Raw genomic sequence first — 18,269 nt, 5'->3', positions numbered from 1 at the left:
GTTCAGGGCTACCTGCCATGTAACTATTACCCAAAAGCCCTAGAAGGGTTGTCCTAAATCTGCTTTTCTCATAAGGTCTTTGTTTTATTAATTACAAATTCTTCTTTCACAGAGATTCATTGTGCATAATTAGCCCATTCCACAGGTAAGTAAACAACTATGGGAAAGCGGTGGGTGCAAAAACACCAGAGCCCAGATCCCACTTCAACTTGCTCCAAAACTGTTTTTCCCCAGCTCCAAGCTCTTTTCGATCAGACCACAGGGGCCCAGCTCCAAGCTCTTTTTGATCAGATCACAGGGCCCAGCTCCAAGCTCTTTTCGATCAGACCACAGGGGCCGAGCGCAGCGTTTACATCTGTCTCCTCATGTGAGTGACACGGAGCAGGAATCTGCACAGAGACCTGCAACCAGGAGCAGGGCAAGCCCAGCCTAGTGGAGCGCTGTGCACTGGCATGATCCGGGGGTGCTGGGTGCTGCAGGAGCCGCCTGCCATCTAGTGCTCTGTCCTGGGACAGGACAGACAGTTCCAGTCAGGAACCAGCTATCTGATCCCTTATCTCTAGCACATTTATTTCCACGTCCATTTTCTGCCTTCAACAGCTGCGACATTTTTCACACTATTCCAGTACACAGCATGACAACATGGGTGCATCTATCTAGATGACCCACTATCTTATTTAAAAGCAAAGGGACAGGGTGTGAATTAGTTCAGCACGACTGGAAAGCAATTCGGCATCACAAATCAAGAACCAGCAAGAAAGACACATAACCTTTAAGCTGAGAAATTTCATTTCTGTGTTTTTATCCTAATGAACTAACCCAAAATAAGAAACAGCTTTTATGCATGAGTGCTGCAGCATTGTTTATAAGTAAAAAAAGAAACAAAGCATTCACCAATAAAAGGTTGGTTCTGTTATAGCCCTTCAAGAGAACATTGAGCAACCATTAAGAACTACAATTATATAGATCACACAGCCATATGCAAAATGCTTATATGTTAAATGAAAAAGCAGGAGACAAAATTTAATGTATACAATTAAACAACTATATAAAGCCATGTATCCATATGTATTAGCTTGGAGTGGAATGTACGGAAATAAAAATGGTTGTGTTAGAGTGGAGAGTGACGAGAACTATCTCTGCTTCTCAAACTCTGTCATGTTTTTAAATTACCTTCATGAATAATAAATTTTAACACAGGCATGTTTAGATTGGAACCTCAAACCTATGCAATAGATCGTGTCATTACAGCATCGTGACAGGTGGCCTGACGCTGTTCAAACTGACTGGGCGATCCACAGCAGCACAGGAGCTATTTCTAGAAACTGGTGTGAGCCTGATCTTTGCTTTTAAGATGTGAGGTCAAGGCATGATTCTAGAACATAGAGAGGTCTCCTCTCTCCCCAGGAATTGGAGAAAGGGCCAGAAAGGTCTCTGCTGTCCGACAGGACTGTTGAGGTGCCCAGCCTCTGTGTCTGCCCCTTTCCCTACTGAGTAGAGAATGGTCAACAAAAAACCAACTTGATCTTGTGTGCTTATGGCCACTGCTAGCAGTGAACTTGTAAGCTAAGGGGCGTATTTCCGCTGAGTTCACAGACAACCACATTCACAAAGAGGGGAGTCAAAGCACACTCCTCTCCCTAGCCAGCAGCTCTGGCTCGCCTGCCCCTGTTCCTCCAGCAGAGAATGTTGAGGGACTGGCAGTGTTGATGGCAGTGCCCCCATGTCCACAGAACTGCACTGACTGACAAGCTCCTCCATCCCAGGAGTCATAAAGCAGTTGTTTCTGTCTTCTCAGCATCCTGGAGGTGCAGTCTTAATGTCCCCCTTAAAAGATGAGAAAACTGAAACCAAGAAGATAGAATCCAGAGCATGAGGCAGGAGCAGCAGCCATGGCTCTGTGCTATCCCATGGTCGTGGGCCCAGCGAGGGCCACACGGTGACCAAAAACACAAGAAGGCTGAGGCACAGCTGTGCTACAGTGCCTCACCAAGTACGCCAAGTTTGTGTGGATATGATCCGAGAGCTAAGTGGCTCTGCCCCCTATGAGTGGTGAGCTATGGAGCTGTTCAAGGTCTCTAAAGGCAAGAGGGTCCTGACATTCATAAAAAAAAAATGGGTGGGGACACACATCCATGCCCAGGGGGAGAGAGAGAAACTAAGCCAGGGGTCCCCAAACTACGGCCCGCGGGCCACATGCGGCCCCCTGAGGCCATTTATCTGGCCTCCGCTGCACTTCTGGAAGGGGCACCTCTTTCATAGGTGGTCAGTGAGAGGAGCATAGTTCCCATTGAAATACTGGTCAGTTTGTTGATTTAAATTTACTAGTTTGTTATTTTAAATATTGTATTTGTTCCCGTTTTGTTTTTTTACTTTAAAATAAGATATGTGCAGTGTGCATAGGGATTTGTTCATAGTTTTTTTTATAGTCTGGCCCTCCAACGGTCTGAGGGACGGTGAACTGGCCCCCTGTGTAAAAAGTTTAGGGACCCCTGAACTAAGCAATGTCCTTACAGCCATGAGGAAGGCAGCAGCCAAGAAGAATGGAGCCCTATCCCCACTGTGTGTAATAAAACATATCTATAAAAATAATAAAAAGCATATGGCAAATAGGCATTGTATCCAGTGTCACCCCGGGTGTGACTGGCCCAGAGTCCATGCTCTATCCACATGCTCTATCCAGGTCAGTTCTGGGATGGACTGACCTGACCCGGAAACCAATTAGGTAGTAAGAATAACTAAATCCCAGGCCCATAGTAAGTTACACAGTAACTGGAGACTGCCAGTTAAAATTTATCCTTCCTCTTATCTTCTCTTAATCCAACTTCAGAAAACTATAATCTTACACTAATATTTGTTTTCAAAGGTTGCTTTTCCAGCCCACACACTTTATCTCATCTAGTCATAATGGGAAAGTTGGGGGGGAAGTTGATTTGCTGCAGAGAACTCCACTTTTGCAGGCAAATTCTAATTCCCTGACTGGAGCTCACAGCAATAAATAGGAATCATGTTTTCTACCCATGGTGATGTTGCAAGAATTAAATGAGATAACATGTTATGAGATGATGCTAGAAGGGTCTGACACATAGCAGGTGAGACCCTGTCCCACCGAACAGCCTTAAGAAGTTTTAAAGCATCCATTTTACAGCAGAGAAAACTCGGCACGAGAAATCACCTGAGCTTCCCAAGATCCCATAGTTACTGATATAACCAGTTGCAAGTCTTCTTTCTACTGCAAACCTGGAGAGCCTGGAGTTCAGGAACCACCACCAAGATGTGCAGACTCCATGGAGTTTGCTCCAACTGGCGCACGCATCTCACCTCTCTGCACTTAAACTCTGAGATTGTGACTTTCTCTTTAAGTACTGAGTTACAAAGAGCCTGTTCTCCTATTCATTTTTGTCTAGAGGCCAAAGATTCATGTGTCCACTGGCTTTGATGGTAGAAAGATCTAGATTAACTCCAGGTTCTAAAATTTGACAAATTATCAGTCTCTCAAATCCTCAGTAGCATTATCCAGAACGCTAAACTTTTGAGCAGATTAGAGAAAGGGTTTGTGAAACGCTTGGAACATATTACACGTTCAGATATAGAAGCCTCATTGTAATACCCTGAGGATATGTTAAACCAGGTTAACGAAGCTCTGGAAGGAATGCACTAGAAAGTTGGTAGGCCACCCATGGTTGTGAAAAACAGCCGAGTTCACTTGAGTCAAGTCAAGCAGGACATACAAACTCACTTTTATTCATGTCTACACAAGCTTATGCAATAGCACTACGGTCTTGAGTCTTATCAGCAAAACCAATGAATTGGGAGTGCCAGGATTTTTTAGTTTTATAAGAAGTCTGTTAGGGAGTCTTACCAAAGGTTTAAACCCCATATTATCCCTGAAAGGATCCAGCAGCTTTAAACAAAATGGAAACACAGAAGAAATGGAGCATTAAGTTGAGAAAACGAGGAACCAAAAGCACTGTGACTGAACAGAATTCTAACTTCAGCTTTCCAAAGACGGAAGTAAAAGGAGTAATAGAACCAGAGTGGAGATGTGATGAGACTCAGTCACGGGCTGGGAGAAACAGATGCCAGCAATCTGCCAAAGGCAACACGGTGCACAATCGAGTCAGAATCTCAATTCAGACCAGATTCTGAGGGCTGTATTTCACTAACTGCATTCTCATCACCCAGATCAAGTCATGAGTACCTAAAAGACACTGAATTTCTGGTGGAAAAATCCTAAAATTTGTCATGAACATAATGGATTTGAAGAATTGGGTGTGGTGGGTTAGAAATGGCCACCTGTCTTGCCTACTCTGCCCATAAGGAGCTGGAGTGAAGGGCCCCTCCACTCCTGGACTGGGCTTGGCCATGTGACTTGCTTTGGCCAATAGGATGTCAGCAACCATGAGGCCAGGAGGGGCTTGTGCACTGGACTTGCTTTCCTGGAAGGATGCCCTGGGGTCACCATGCTGCAAGGAAGCTGGCCTACGCTACTGGCATGTGGGGCCCATCTGGAGACCTGATGCACCCAGACAACAGTCAGTTACCAACACTTTGGGACAAGTGAGTGAGGCCATCGTGGACTAGCCACCAACTCGGCTGTCATTTGACTGCAGAGACACACACATGAGCCCCAGTGAGAACAGCAGAGAAATTATCCAGCAACCCATAGGGTTGTAAGAAATCGTTTATCACTGCCGCTTCAGGCTGCTTGTTCAGGGTGGTTTGCCAGGCAGACCCAAGACAAAGATGTGGAATGAAATTACACAGGAAGTCCTCAACAGCAACTTTCTGGTGAACAGGAAGCTGGGGGTGTGACATAAGGGCAATCTAGCCAAAGGATTCTACATGGAGCAAACCCAGGACCATCTCCATCTCCACAATCTGGGCCAACAGCCCTGTTTTGAATATCACATCTCCTTCAGTAAATACAAGAAAGGACCTGGGAGAGCTTGGGCTTTTGGACCTGAAAAGCCATCTCTGATATAACCCTTTTCTCATCTAATAGGTGTAGTTCTGATATTTACCAATGTCAGGCCCTTTGCTAGGAGGCAGAGATACAGAGATAACTGTATGTGGTCAGGCCCTGACCTCAAGAGTATCAGAGATGTGAGTATAAGGCATGGTTTATGACCCTGTGCACATCTGTACCCTCCCTAAGGCTCAGGCTCTTGTTTACTATGTGGGAACACGAGTGGTCATCACATAGAATTTGATACATACTACATGTTGAATAACATTAGTATATTGTTATTAACACTAAAACCTTGATACTAATAGTAGTATCATTTTGCTATGATGTGGAGAAGCAGTCGGTGGGGGGAAGTGAGGAGGGACTACTAGGAGATGTCAGTGGTCATCCTGGAGAAAAGAGATGGAGATCTGACCAGGGAGCAGAGACTTAGGGCCCTAGCCCAGCCAGGAGGAAGCACTTGGGTGGGGTGGCTCCTGGGCTGAGACCACACCCCAAAGGGCTGTGACTTCGGTCTCCCAACGACCTCTCCAAAACCCTCAGCATCATTCCTGGTCCAGAGGCAGTAATGAAAGGCGTGGTGACCAACTCCTCCAGACCCCACAGAAAACTGGTCAATGGAGCTAAGTCAAGAGCCTGGGAAAAATGGCATTCCCTAGGATTCCAGTCCCCAGAGGCATTGTGGGCCCACATGTCCATGGTGAAAAAGGGATTAAAGAAAGAGGAAGGCCACTGTGGCCAGAGCCAGCCAGCCTGCAGGTGGTGGGGCAGATGCCACAGTTCCTTCCAGAGCTGACCAATACTCACCTGGCCCTGCTCCATGGGAGGCATCCAACTCACACCTTCACTACGTTCAGTGGGGCAGCCTGCCCAGTTAGAACCAAGATGGCCCTGGGCCACGCGGCTCCCGAGGCCAATGCGTACCGCAGGGCTCCCACAGGCTTGGTGTGTGGCCCTCATGTGGCCTGGCAGCATGAAGCCCTACAGGCCAAACGCAAAGCCAAGTGACTATCCCTTCGTTTTTCCCTGAGAAAAGTCTGGCTCATGTGGTCCCAAGCCAGACTTCAGTTTTAAACATTTTCTTCAGTCCCAACCAAAATGCAAAGCTGGGATCCAAATAAACGAAACAACTGGGTGAAATTTTCTTGTTGACCCATCTCACACTGAATGTCATCTTTCTTGAGACTCTTCTCATAAACTTGAGGGGGTCCTACACATTGTGAGAGAAAAGCCACAGAAGGATTTGGCCTCGTGCATTGCACGGTTTGTGGAGGGAGGAAGGAGTAAGTAGTGAGAGAAAACAGTTTCCTCAGTAAATAAAATATCACGTCCATAGCGGCCAAAAGAGCAAGTGGATGGTGCTTTTCCTGGGGCAATGGCAATGACATGTTTACAGATCACAGGTTAGGAGTGCCCTGTGTAAAGCTCTATTTCAACCACCACCACCTCATCTAAAAGCAGTGTCGGCAACCTCGCCAGACACATGAAGCCTGCACCTTCCCCCACTTCAAACAAGCTGCTGGGAGAGCAAACACATTTTGTACTGCAATGGAAATCTGGCACGGGCTGGGGCGTGCTCAGAAACACCATCTCTGGGCTCAGCCCTCCCTGCGGCCACCGACACGCTGTGCACACAAACAAAGCCTTCAGACCAGCATTCATCCACCAAACTTGGAGGCTGCAGGCACAAAATCTTTGTGACCAGGATGGCAAAACCAGGAGCTCCTGGGAAGGGGTGGGGGAACTGGGCCACAGCAGGCTGTTGACTCACAGCCTGACTTGGGAGAACTACAGGAGCCTGTGCAACAGAGCGGATTGAACTCTGCAGGCCAGGCTGGCCACTTCCACTCTCAGGTGAAGAGAGGGACCCCTGGCTAAAAATATTTTGCTGACCATCTAGGGGTCCAGCACGCAGAGTGCCTCAGGTGTCATTGTCCCCCCACCCCCACCCCGTGACATTTTTCCAGAGCAAGCATTGGTGACTGCAGGCCTTTGTTTGCTCATCTCTGAGAAAGGCAGAGTACACTAGGAAGAGTCTCAAGCGTCTGTCTGTCTACAAACCCTTGACCAGACCCACCATGTTCAGGCCTCATCCACATGCTGGAGAAATGCGCTGGCCCCTAGCTGGGCCCTTGCACAACACGAAGGCCATTCTCACCCTGCCACCTGCTGCCCAAGGAGCCCCAAGTTCACTCTCCTCCATCGCATCAGACATGCTCACTTCCACTCCACTGCCACGGCTCTGCCTGCCCACTCAGGCCTGTTTCCCTCTTGTGCCCCTTGCTGTTCAACTCAGGCCTGCTCCAGCAGGTTCTCCGCAAGCAAGGATCCCTCTCCCTTCTTTGACGTGGCTCATAATTTGTTTTTCCATTCCTTACATTCAAGTACAATTTACATATAGTGTGATTTACTCCAAAGTACAGCTGTGAGTTTTGACAACTGTTCACAATCGTGCCACTGTCACCACAAGCAAGATGCACAGTAGTTCCGTCACCCCCCAAAAACTTCCCCCCAGCCCCTGACCACCCTGATTTGTCCTCTGTGTCTACAGTTTTGCCTTTCCCACAACGTCACAGACATGGACTCATACAGTCTGTGGCCTTCGGATCCTGACTTCTTCCATTGTGGCCATGCACTGACGTCCATGCACGCTGTGTATATCCATGGAGGGTGGTGTTCCACCACTTAGGGCCACCGTCCATCCTGTGGACACACCACAGCCTGTTCACTATTCCCCAGAGGAGGGACAGTGAAACAGTTTCCACTTGGGGACAAACATGAACAAAGTCTTATGGGTGCTGTGAGCACATAAATTTCCATTTCCCTTGGATAAATGTCAAGAGTTGGCCTGTGGGGTTGTGTGGGAACGTGTTTAACTTTATAAAAAACCATCAACTGTTTTCAAGCTGATTATGTCACTTTGCAGTGCCACTGGCAGCGTGTGACACTTTCAGGGGTCTACGTCCTTGTTAGCACTTGGTGTTATCATTTTTTTAAGTCATTCTAACAGGTATATAGCGATATGATGTGGCTTTCTTATTTGCTGTCGTTATGCTTACCACACCCATGCCAGGCAGGTGCTCAGTGGCTCATATACATCCCAGCTGAGGCTCGTTTCAACTCTATCCAGTAAGTTCCAGTGTTTTCTCTGCTATTAAATGGGGAAACAGAGATGGCATTCAGGATAAAGTGACCACCAAATTCATGGCCTTAGGTAACATCTCTCCTCGATGACCTTACTCAGTCCTTCATGGATTCTCCCAATTTTTCCAGGCCCTGGCTCCAATTTTACCTCCTATGTGGTATTGGGTTGGGGAATAAGTTCGTAGCGTTTTTACCGAAGACTTTTATTTAAACAAAAAACAATAATTATATCAATAAGTTAATCAATTATATATTCGCCGTTGCTGTTTACAACCTCTTCCCACCTCTCGACCAATTCGTTGATGCCATTCCGCCAAAAATCACCTGGTCTGGTGTCAAAGAAGTTGTTGAGCCAGTTTTTAAGGACCTCTTTGTTATCGAAGGTAATTGACAGGAAGCGGAAAAGATGGTAATCGGTTGGTGCAAGGTCTGGAGAATACGGCGGATGCTGAAGGACCTCCCATTCGAGCTCTTGAAATGCGGCTTTGACGACTTGTGCAACATGGGGCCTGGCGTCGTGAAGGAGTATGGTTTGACCATGTCGATCAGGTCTTTTCAGTCGAATAGCCTCATTCACGCAGTGTAGCTGGGCACTGTAGAGCTCCTTGTTGACCGTGGCATTCTTTTCGAGCATTTCCCAGTTCTTCATCGAATTCAGAAGGCCTTCCGCTGCGGCACGTGTCATCGACGTCAAAGTCGCCATTTTTGAACTTTGCAAACCATTTCCGTGCTGTAGACTCGCCTATGACACCTTCTCCATACACACTGCAAATGTCCCGGGCTGCTTCGGCAGCTTTTTGACCTCGATGAAAAGCAAAGAAGAGCAGGTGTCGAAAATGTTGATTTTTGCCTCCTGGGTATTCCATTTCTAAGCCTCAAAACTAATAAAAAATTAAATAACTCAAAAATACAATTAACATAGTTTTGTAGAGCAGAAAGAGTTTTATCCAATGAATACTTACCCTTTTCCAAACAGCAAACAAATCGTTGTAAAATAAAATATAAAAACGCTATGAACTTATTCCCCAACCCAATACTTTTCTAAATCATAACGTAATAATGTGCCATCTGACCTTGCCTTATGTTGTACCTGATCAAGTCCCTAATTATTTCATTTATTTCCACTTACAGAACAAAAGTATCCTCAAATAACTCATGTTTCTTGTTTCTCAACCAAGATGTTCAGCTTCCTGGGGCCAGAGGACCCGTCTCCCCAACACTTCCTTTTCACCTTCCACATTTTAGGTACTAATTTAAATGAATCAGAACATGTGGGAAAGTGTTGTGAAACCAAGGAAGTATGCTATAAAAACACATAGCACCAACTTCTGTGTCATGGCCCCAGAGTTCCACACTGCTTCATAAAGGTACAACCTGCAGGTCACAGCCAGCCCCACCTGGCATAGCACAGAGTTAAGGTGGTTTAGTTGCAGAAAATATGGTACGTTAAGAGTTAAGGTAAAATCCCACACCCCCACACACACACCACTAAAAGCAATTACCATAAACTGATCCATGAAGAAAGATAATAAAATATCCAGTGTCTAGAAAGCAGGGTGAAAACAGTTGGTGACATCTTGAAGAATCAGTTTTAGCAAACCAACGTTGACGGCAAAAGAAAGATAGGAAGGAGCTTCTTCAGTTAACTAACCCACCATTAACATCCTAGTGGGGACAAGGAGGCATCTCTAGGATGACAATGCAAACTAGCGCTAAAGCTGGAAACAGGTCCTAGGTTACTAGCAGACCTCAGACGTGTACAGGAAGCTGCAGGAAGCAGCTAGTTACACGTGGAGCCCAGCCAGACCTGGGACCTCCTGGGCTTGTCCTCACAGTGTTACTTCTCTCTCTCTCCTAAGCCCAGTCCCACCACACAGCACCAAAAAGCGACAGGTGAGCCTACTTGCTGTAGCAGTCAGCATTTCAATCAATGCCCCTGCACACAACCCCCATACCATAAAGAAACAAAAGCCTTATCCTGTTTCTATCATTTGCCCAGAGAAAGCTCCCAGTCACCTTTACCCGTGCCCTCCCCTCACTGCCCATCATCCATGTCCATGGGCTCTACCCCAGTCTCTCACACACCCCTCTGGCCTTCAGAGCCAATGTGCCCAAGTCCATAACACGGATTCATGGCTTTCCCCTCACTCCCCAGCAGACTAGTCACTCCAAGATCTGCCTTTTTAAAGCAATGCTTTTATCCTCTGCTCAAACTCTGGAACTGTCTACACTGATGTTTCATTTCTTAGCAACACTCAGGCCCTTCTCTTAACCTAGCCCCCGGATCTAATCTCTCTCTTCCTCAACCCTCTTCCTCCCCTGTCAGGCTGGGTCATTCCTGATTTCATCTGTGCTGTTCACTTGGGAATCCAGTTTTGGGTGTATAACCACTTTTGCTTCAGATTATAATAGCTTCAGTCCCCACAAAGTCCGGCTCTGCTGTGCCTTTTTTCTGTGTGGGGAGAGTCCTGCCCTGTCCCTACCAGCCCCAGGGGTGAGATCCTATTCAGCCACAAAACCCTACACCTGTATTCATACCATTATAACGTCTTGGGGGAGGCACCCTGGGTGTCCTATACCCCACATATCCCAATTCCTGATCTGTTTTGAAGGTCCCAGCATAAACTAACATTTCTTTATCTTAAATTTCTGAATGACTAGCCCCTCCAGAAAAAGCTCCTGGTTGAGCTAGCTGTCTTCCAACCTCACTTCACGATGGCCCAGGAAAGCACGGACTGGGAGTAAGAGTGAGCTGTGATTGGTAAGGCAGATGGAGGCCCCTCCCCCCGAGGTCAGAGGCAGTGGGCAAGGCCCAACTCCAGAGACCAGAGAGACATTCTGGACGGAAAGCCTGAGGCAGTCGGAGAGACGGGCACTGCATGCTTCGAGAACCCTTTGACAAGACAATGGGTGACTGCAGCCTGATTGATCTCTAACCTTGTGGGGGAAAATAGCTCTTAAACAGGAGAGAGCCGAGGTATCTGGGGAAGTACTCCTGTATAAAACTTCACGGAGGACAACCTAAACTGAAGTATGTCACGTAAAACTGAATGGCGGGCCAGCCCTGCTTGGGAGGGCCCTGACAGTTAAAGCCCCACACCACGGGCCCAGCCAGTCAAGACCCTACAAAATCACAGAAAGTCTTTAAACATTAAAACTGCCAAGGGCCCTGGACCAGTGTGCCAAATGGCAAAACTTTTTATAAGAGCAATTTATAACAGACTGACAAACACTGCCTGAATGAGCTTCCCAGGGCTGCCACAACTGAGTCCCACAGACCAGGTGGCTTAAACTACAGAAATGTCTTGTCGCAATTCTGGATCCTGGAAGTCCAAGGTGTCAGCAGAACCATGCTCTCTTTAAAGGTGTAATGGGCCCTGGGCAGTTGGCTCAGTGGACAGAGTATTGGCTCGGCATATGGAAGTCCCAGGTTTGATTCCCGGTCAGGGCACACAAGAGAAGCGACCATCTGCTTCTCTCCCCTCCCACACCCTTTGTCTTCCTCTACCCCTCCAACAGCCAGGGGCTCAACTGGTTCAAGTGTTAGCCTTGGGCACTAAAAATAGCTCCGTACTCAAGCATTGGCTCAAGACAGGGTTTGCCGAGTGGATCCCGGCTGGGGCGCATGTGGGAATCTGTCTTACTAAATCTCCCTTCCTCTCACTAAAAAAAATAAAAATAAATAGAACAAAAGGTGTAACAGAAGGAACTGTGCCAGGCCTCCACCTTAGCTTGTGGACGGCTGTTTTCTCCTTAAGTTTCCTCATGTCATCTTCCCTGTGTGTGTGTGTGTGTGTGTGTGTGTGTGTGTGTGTCTGTCTCCATGTCTAAATGTACCCTTTATATAAGAACCCCATTCACACTGGAGTAGGGCCCACACAAATGCTTTTATGTTAACTTGATATCTCTGTAAAGACCTTGTGTCCAAATAAGGTCCCACTCTGAAGTCCTGGGGGATAGCATTCTGTCCTCTTTTTTTGGGAGGGGGAGTGTACTTGTAATACTTCCTCTCTCCAGAGATTCCCCAGAAGGGACAGATGCACAAACCGAAGGCTCGGCCCTCCCATCCACCCATGGGTATTTGTTCCCCTTCCCTTGCCCTAGGGCTGTTGTTAGAAAGGCAGTGTCCATGTGGAGAGGACCATGTACACCGTGTGAGGAAGGGCCACATCCACTCCAAGCATGGCGTGTGCAACCACTTGATTTCTGACAGGACCAAACAGTGAAATATTTAAAATGTGCAAATATACACTCCGGCTGCACAATGGGGGTAAGTTCTTGGCATTGCAGCTCGACAGACACTCTGATTATGCAAGCTCTTTTCAGAAAGCTCCAGCCTCTGAGAAGCTAATCTGACAGAGACGTATTATTCTCTCCAAATAATGGGTGGAAAAGACACCATTTCTGCATCTTTATAAGACAGACAGCCAAGCAGACAGGCCTACACAATAAACCCACATAAACATTGGTAAGCGACTGGGCACCAGTAGCTTTTATTAACGTATCGATTCCACCAGACTCTGATGCAGGAAAGAGACTGAATGATAAGGACCACGGCTGGAGGTCCCAGGGGGCTGTGGCCTCCTGCCCACTGTGGGGGGACCAGGGAGGACAATGGCTGTATGCATCTCACAGGAGTGGGGAGTAGGCCTGCAGCCAGATGGCTGAGCTCACTGTCTGACAAAGGAGACCTCTGGACTGGAATGTGAAAAGGAAGCAGGGTGGGGTCGGGAGGGCACTTTGGGAGACTGGTGACTGCTGGACTCAGAAGGCGACCTCAGACAAAACTGGAAGTTCTCTACAAATTATTTTTCAAAAGGACTGGGTAAATTAACACCAAGATCTTTGTAACTCTTGTTTCAATGCAGAAAGTATTATGGGTATTTTTTTCCCTCTGTTTTCTTAATACACTAAAACGTGCTTACTGTGATGTTAAAAAAAAAGTCCTTAAAATGTTAAAGAATGAGCCCTCATAAGTCACTCTTGCAGGGTGTTTGTCAAATCTGTCTACAGAAACACTCTTGCAAGAAAGAAACATGGCCTTGACAATCAGGGTGTATACTGAGTCCCACGCTAAGTCCTAAGCATGGAACTAAGCATGTGTTTCCATGATCGCATCTATTTTTCTCATTAAATGTATTTAGAAGGACTGAGTAGATTTAGTCAAGTCACCAAAGATGAATTTTACTCACAGTGGTGGGCAAAAAAACATAAGGCTCAGGAAAATGGGAGTGATTTTCCCAATACTAGAGCCAGGAGAAACAGTGATCAAACAGGTAACAGAGTCAGAAGCCTGAGAATGTAGAGACAGGTGGGCAAATCACCCTCCTGTGAGTGTACCTGGGACCTGGGACCAAGGGGGTAAAAGGAGGTGTGACCCGGTCCCACGAAGACAAGTAGATTGACAAGCTCCATCTGTGGAGTGGACCAAGGCTGTGGACCATGATTATGACATTTGTCTTGTAGGACAAAGAACACATATGTGTGTTACAGTCATACAGAGAACATGTGTGTGTTAGTTATACAGAGAACACATGCACGTGTTATAAACCAGATTAGCCAGTTCCCTGGTAGCCTCTCCTGGCTGGTGAGGCACTAGCCAGCAGCTTTCTGACATTTATTTTTTCCAAAACCCACATTAAGAAATGAATTTGGTTAAGAGACCTAGCATACACTTCATACATTTATTTGTAACATATAGATACACACATATGTACACACATCCACACATAGTAAATAAGTTTTATAAACTACTACCTACTTTTGCTATGTACTCTCTGCTCTAGTATTCTCTCTTCTCTCTTCTATTTATTCTTCTTCTAAATACAGATACTGTCCTCCTAAATTAGTTTCATGATCCACTTAGCAGGTTGTGACTTACAATTTGGAAAACCTTGCCCTAGTCTTTGGTAGAGTCATGTTCAAGGTTCCCGCTTGGTGTCAGATGCACTTACAGGCAGGCCAGGAGTTTAAGCCTGACCCCTCAGTCTGAGTCCTCACCTGTAGCCGCACACCTGGATGGACTCTGGAGGCTGCCTGTCCTTCCTTAGGCCCGGGAAGAGCAGGGCCAAGTAGGGGAGACGTCCCAGAGGAAAACAATTCTGAGCTGATTAAAGAACTGAAAATACTCCTCCCAGGGTCATGCTTGGGGCATGGGGGGTGATCAGGGTCTGACCGCTTCATTAAGGAAACGGGGACCATGCGTAATTACCTCTATGGCATCATCCTTGGCTTCCTGTGGACAATCAGACCCTCACCTTCGTCACTGCCCTGGCTTGGCCCTAAATGTGCAGCACTGTGTTTGAATGGAAACAGCAATCAGAGCCAGAGGGGAAGAAGTGAGGTTCTACTGGGACACCTCTCAGTACTCTTCCCTCTTGGAGGTCTCCAAGTGGCAGGGGACAAAAGGACAGAGTGAGAAGACAAAGAAGATCACACTGATCATCAACTTCTCTGTAATCATTATGCTAGAAGAGCTGCAAAACCCAGTCTGGGAGGCTACACAAAATCCTGAACATGTTTTCCCAGGAGAAAGAATATTATGTTCCAGAAAGCAACTTGGGTAATGTACTTTAAATAGAAAAGAGCTGAATGGAAGTCACACACAAGCACAGAACACATCTGCAAGCCTGCTGCATCCAACCAGGTCCTGAGAGGGTGACAAGTGACCCTAAGTAGGGTCCTGTGAGCCACGCTGAGACAGACTCCTCAGGGAAGGAAAGGCAGAGACAGAGTCCCTACGTTCAGAAGACAGCAGGCGAGCTGCAAAGCCCCCACCCATAAGGCTGGAGGGGAGTTCTTGTGCCTCCTGCCACCTCGACAGGGTGAGGGCAGGGCCAGAAGTTCCAGGACATCCTTCAATGCAAGGCCGAACATGGCCACAGCTCCACAGAGGTGTGAGGGACTGAATTACAAGTAGAGCTTCAAGTTTCAGAATAAGACAAAACAACAAACAAAAACAAAATCCCCAACAGTTGCCTGAAGCTATTGTAAAGGAGGAAAGAGCTCTCTACAAGAAAGTGCAGCAGAAGAGACTTCGCTGTCAGGCTACAAAAAGAAACATCCCCTCCAATTCCCAGTTTAATCACCAGCAGAGATGGTGGCTATCCTGAGAAGGCTGCAGACACAAACAAAGCACAGGAAAAAGAAGCTTGAAGTACATAGTTTGGTGCATCTTCTTCAAGTTGCTTTCAGAAATAGGTTCAATAGTTTAATTCATCCAAACATAAGTTTCTGGGAGCAAATATGCCACCTTGGGGGATGTGTGGAGTACGGCCTTTTACCTCCAGCATGGGAAGTCCCTTCTGGATGTGGCAGCCCAGGCTTCCTGGTGAGACGAAGGAGAAGTGCCTTCCTTGCAGAGAAATGGCTCATCCAGAGGTGGGCAGCTGCCCATCGCCCCAGCTCCTCGCTAGGCTCTGGCGCAGTGGCTCCAGAGCCCGAACAGCCATCCTCATCCTGGAGATGCCACATCGTGTGGCTGTCACTCCCCATTACAGCATAATTAGGTATCACACCAGCATGATGTGAGTTGTTTCTAAGCATTAAGTCAGGAGTGGGAAGCCCGCAGAGGCACGCTCCTGTCAGGATCTATTGCTCTGATGGCCACTAGGCAACCCTGCTGAGCTAACCTGGCAATCTGCCCAGGGGTGCTCTGCCAGTCTGCAGAGACAAACCTGAGGTGGGGACTGTTGAGTGGTTCCATGGGTGTCCCCTCACCCGTGCTATTCTGAAAGCGAAGAGCACTTGGTGGCACTTTCCCGCTCTGGACATTGAATTATTCAATGTATCTGTCTGTGTGTATTTACACGGCTGAGATGTAAAACAACAAATCCAAAACAAGACTACTGCTGATCTCGTTAAGCCGATCTGGGTGGCATATTGTAGCAGGATGCACATATGCGTACAAGCATATACACATGCATGTACACATACATACATGCATGCACACACAAGTACACACATGCATGTCCATGCACACATGGATATACACATACACACCATTATGTACCCATACATCAATCCTCTAGATACAAGGGTCCTGAACCTTCCACTGTACTCCAGGGCACCACTAGTGACCACAATGGCCCACCACAGGATGACCAGGGAGGTGAGGGAATGCCATTAGCTCAGAAACCTCCCTCCTCCCAAAAGCAGACCCAGGAATTGCCGCAGTGACACACCACTCATGCTGCTAACCCTGTGCACACACTGTGGCAAGCCTGCAAAAGAGAGACAGACCCCAAACATCTGCTACTGGGTGGCAACCAGACTGATGCTCCTGCACTGTCCCCTCCTGGGAGAGACAAGATCTATCCTGTAAAATTACCCCAAAACACAGCAGCAGAAGCTTTTGCCATTAGGCAACCACGACTTAGACAAGGAAAACCTGTCTGGAAGGCTGAGCCACCCGAGAACTGCCTTAGAGAGATTGAGGCATACCTTTCCTGAGAGACATTTAAGGACAAGGTGTCTGGGCAGGAAGGAAAGAGGGTGTGGAGGGGAGCAATCTGTGCTAAGCAAGGGCTTTACCAGTCCTGTAGAACCTCAGGGACATGTCACCCCTGGACTGAGAGATCAGAAGAGGATCCCGCACTCACAGAGACTGGGGAAATGGTCCAGACCTAAGGAAGGCCCCGCTATGTGTCAGGTTTCCCGATTCCAAGTCCATGAGCATTCAGAATAGAGAAAAAGAATCAGAAACACGATATAATTACTATCAACTAATAATGGAGAGGGAGGGATGGTCACAAATATCCACGAAATGGCGTGGGCAAGTTGTCAGACCTGGGGTCTCACTTCTCCAGGGCCTCCAAACTAATTACACGAAAGGGGGTGGGGCGGAGGCGGACATCCAATCTGCCATTAGTCAATTTCTCATGTCCAACTCCAAACAACAGAGGTACAATGACTGTCTTATTAATTCCTACCCAGGAGAAGGAAGTAAAAAATGCTCATTTTTAGCCTGATCAAAAACATAAACATCTACAGACCAGTGGAGAGCAAAGGAGAAGAAAGAACCCTCATGAGATCAGAACCTCAAGAAAACCCCACAAGGAGCTCCAGAACCATGTCCACTGACTGCCCGCAGTAGCCTGGACAAGAACGGACAATCTCCTTTGGTCTCATTTAATCTCAGGATAATGAAAATGCAGGCCGTGGGCTCTGGGAAGGCACTTCCCAGAGGAGCTGGGCCAGAGGGTAAGAAGGCAGCAGGAGTGACCCCTGTGTTCTCTGTAATTAAATTCTTCACAGAGACCTTGTTTGAAATGTGCTCTTTCCAAGTCCAAACAGAACCGCCACCACCAGGAAGACGGCGATGGAGCTTCCCACCTCATCTGGAAACAGCAGCCGCTTCCTCTTCTTGCCCTGGCTGCTCAGAGGCGGCACCCAGCACCAACATGACAAAGCCCTGACGGGCATCCTGCCAGAGAGGAGGTTCAACACCAGCTGTGAGTCAGGTTTGTTTTTTTTTTTAAACCATGCAGGTGCCCAGGCCCAGCGTCAGCAATAGAAGAGGAGCTGGTGTAAGGATGTCCCAGGTGATTGTGATGCGCTAAGAGCTACCGACTGGGCTGTTTTCTCACCAAAATGTTTTATAAAACAAACTACAGCAAAAACTGGAGACCAACTTCAAACACCAGATTCACAGGGAACCAAAGGAAGCAGAAGACAAGACCCAATTTCCAAGACAAACCACCTGGGAGGCCTGGGCTTGACCTTGACATTCCCAAGCTTTGGGGACCCAGGAGGAGCTCAAAGTGCAGACTTCTGAGCCCCACCCCCAGAATCAGAGGATCTGAACTGTAATCCATCTGTTTTCAATAGCGGAGGGAGGGTGCTCTGAAAAATGATGGTCCAGGGATAATCTTGGTTTAAGACAGGACGAGGGAGAGTCTGTAGGCCTCACGGCAGAACAGATGTCCCCCGCCAGGGAGCCACTGGGACCTCAGCCCCGCTCTCCTGGGTATTGTAGGTTTCCAGGCAGGAGGAGCCAAATGCACTCAGGGATCTTTCCTGGAGGCCTGGGGGCAGGTATCTGAAGGTTGCTGAAGATGAACTTGAGAGTTTCTATCCTCCTACAAGAAGGCTGGAAGCCACTATTTCAGAAATGCTCACCATAACCTCTGCCCAGAATCAATGAGCTTGTCCCAAA

General features: G+C 47.5%; 1 protein-coding gene and 1 pseudogene across 3 annotated transcripts in view; one reads left to right on the top strand and one right to left on the bottom strand.

The window, feature by feature from the left end:
- The window catches only part of GALNT2 (polypeptide N-acetylgalactosaminyltransferase 2), a 222,721-nt gene that overhangs the window by 134,228 nt on the left and 70,224 nt on the right, over positions 1 to 18,269 (bottom strand). The gene's annotated exons all lie outside the window — the stretch shown is intronic.
- LOC136389743 (large ribosomal subunit protein eL36-like) lies at positions 1,893 to 5,977 on the top strand (annotated as a pseudogene).

Source organism: Saccopteryx leptura, chromosome 1 (assembly GCF_036850995.1).
Source record: "Saccopteryx leptura isolate mSacLep1 chromosome 1, mSacLep1_pri_phased_curated, whole genome shotgun sequence".
Classification (NCBI taxonomy): Eukaryota; Metazoa; Chordata; class Mammalia; order Chiroptera; family Emballonuridae; genus Saccopteryx; species Saccopteryx leptura.
Note: the sequence above shows the minus strand (reverse complement) of the source record. Positions and strands in the feature narration are given on the sequence as shown.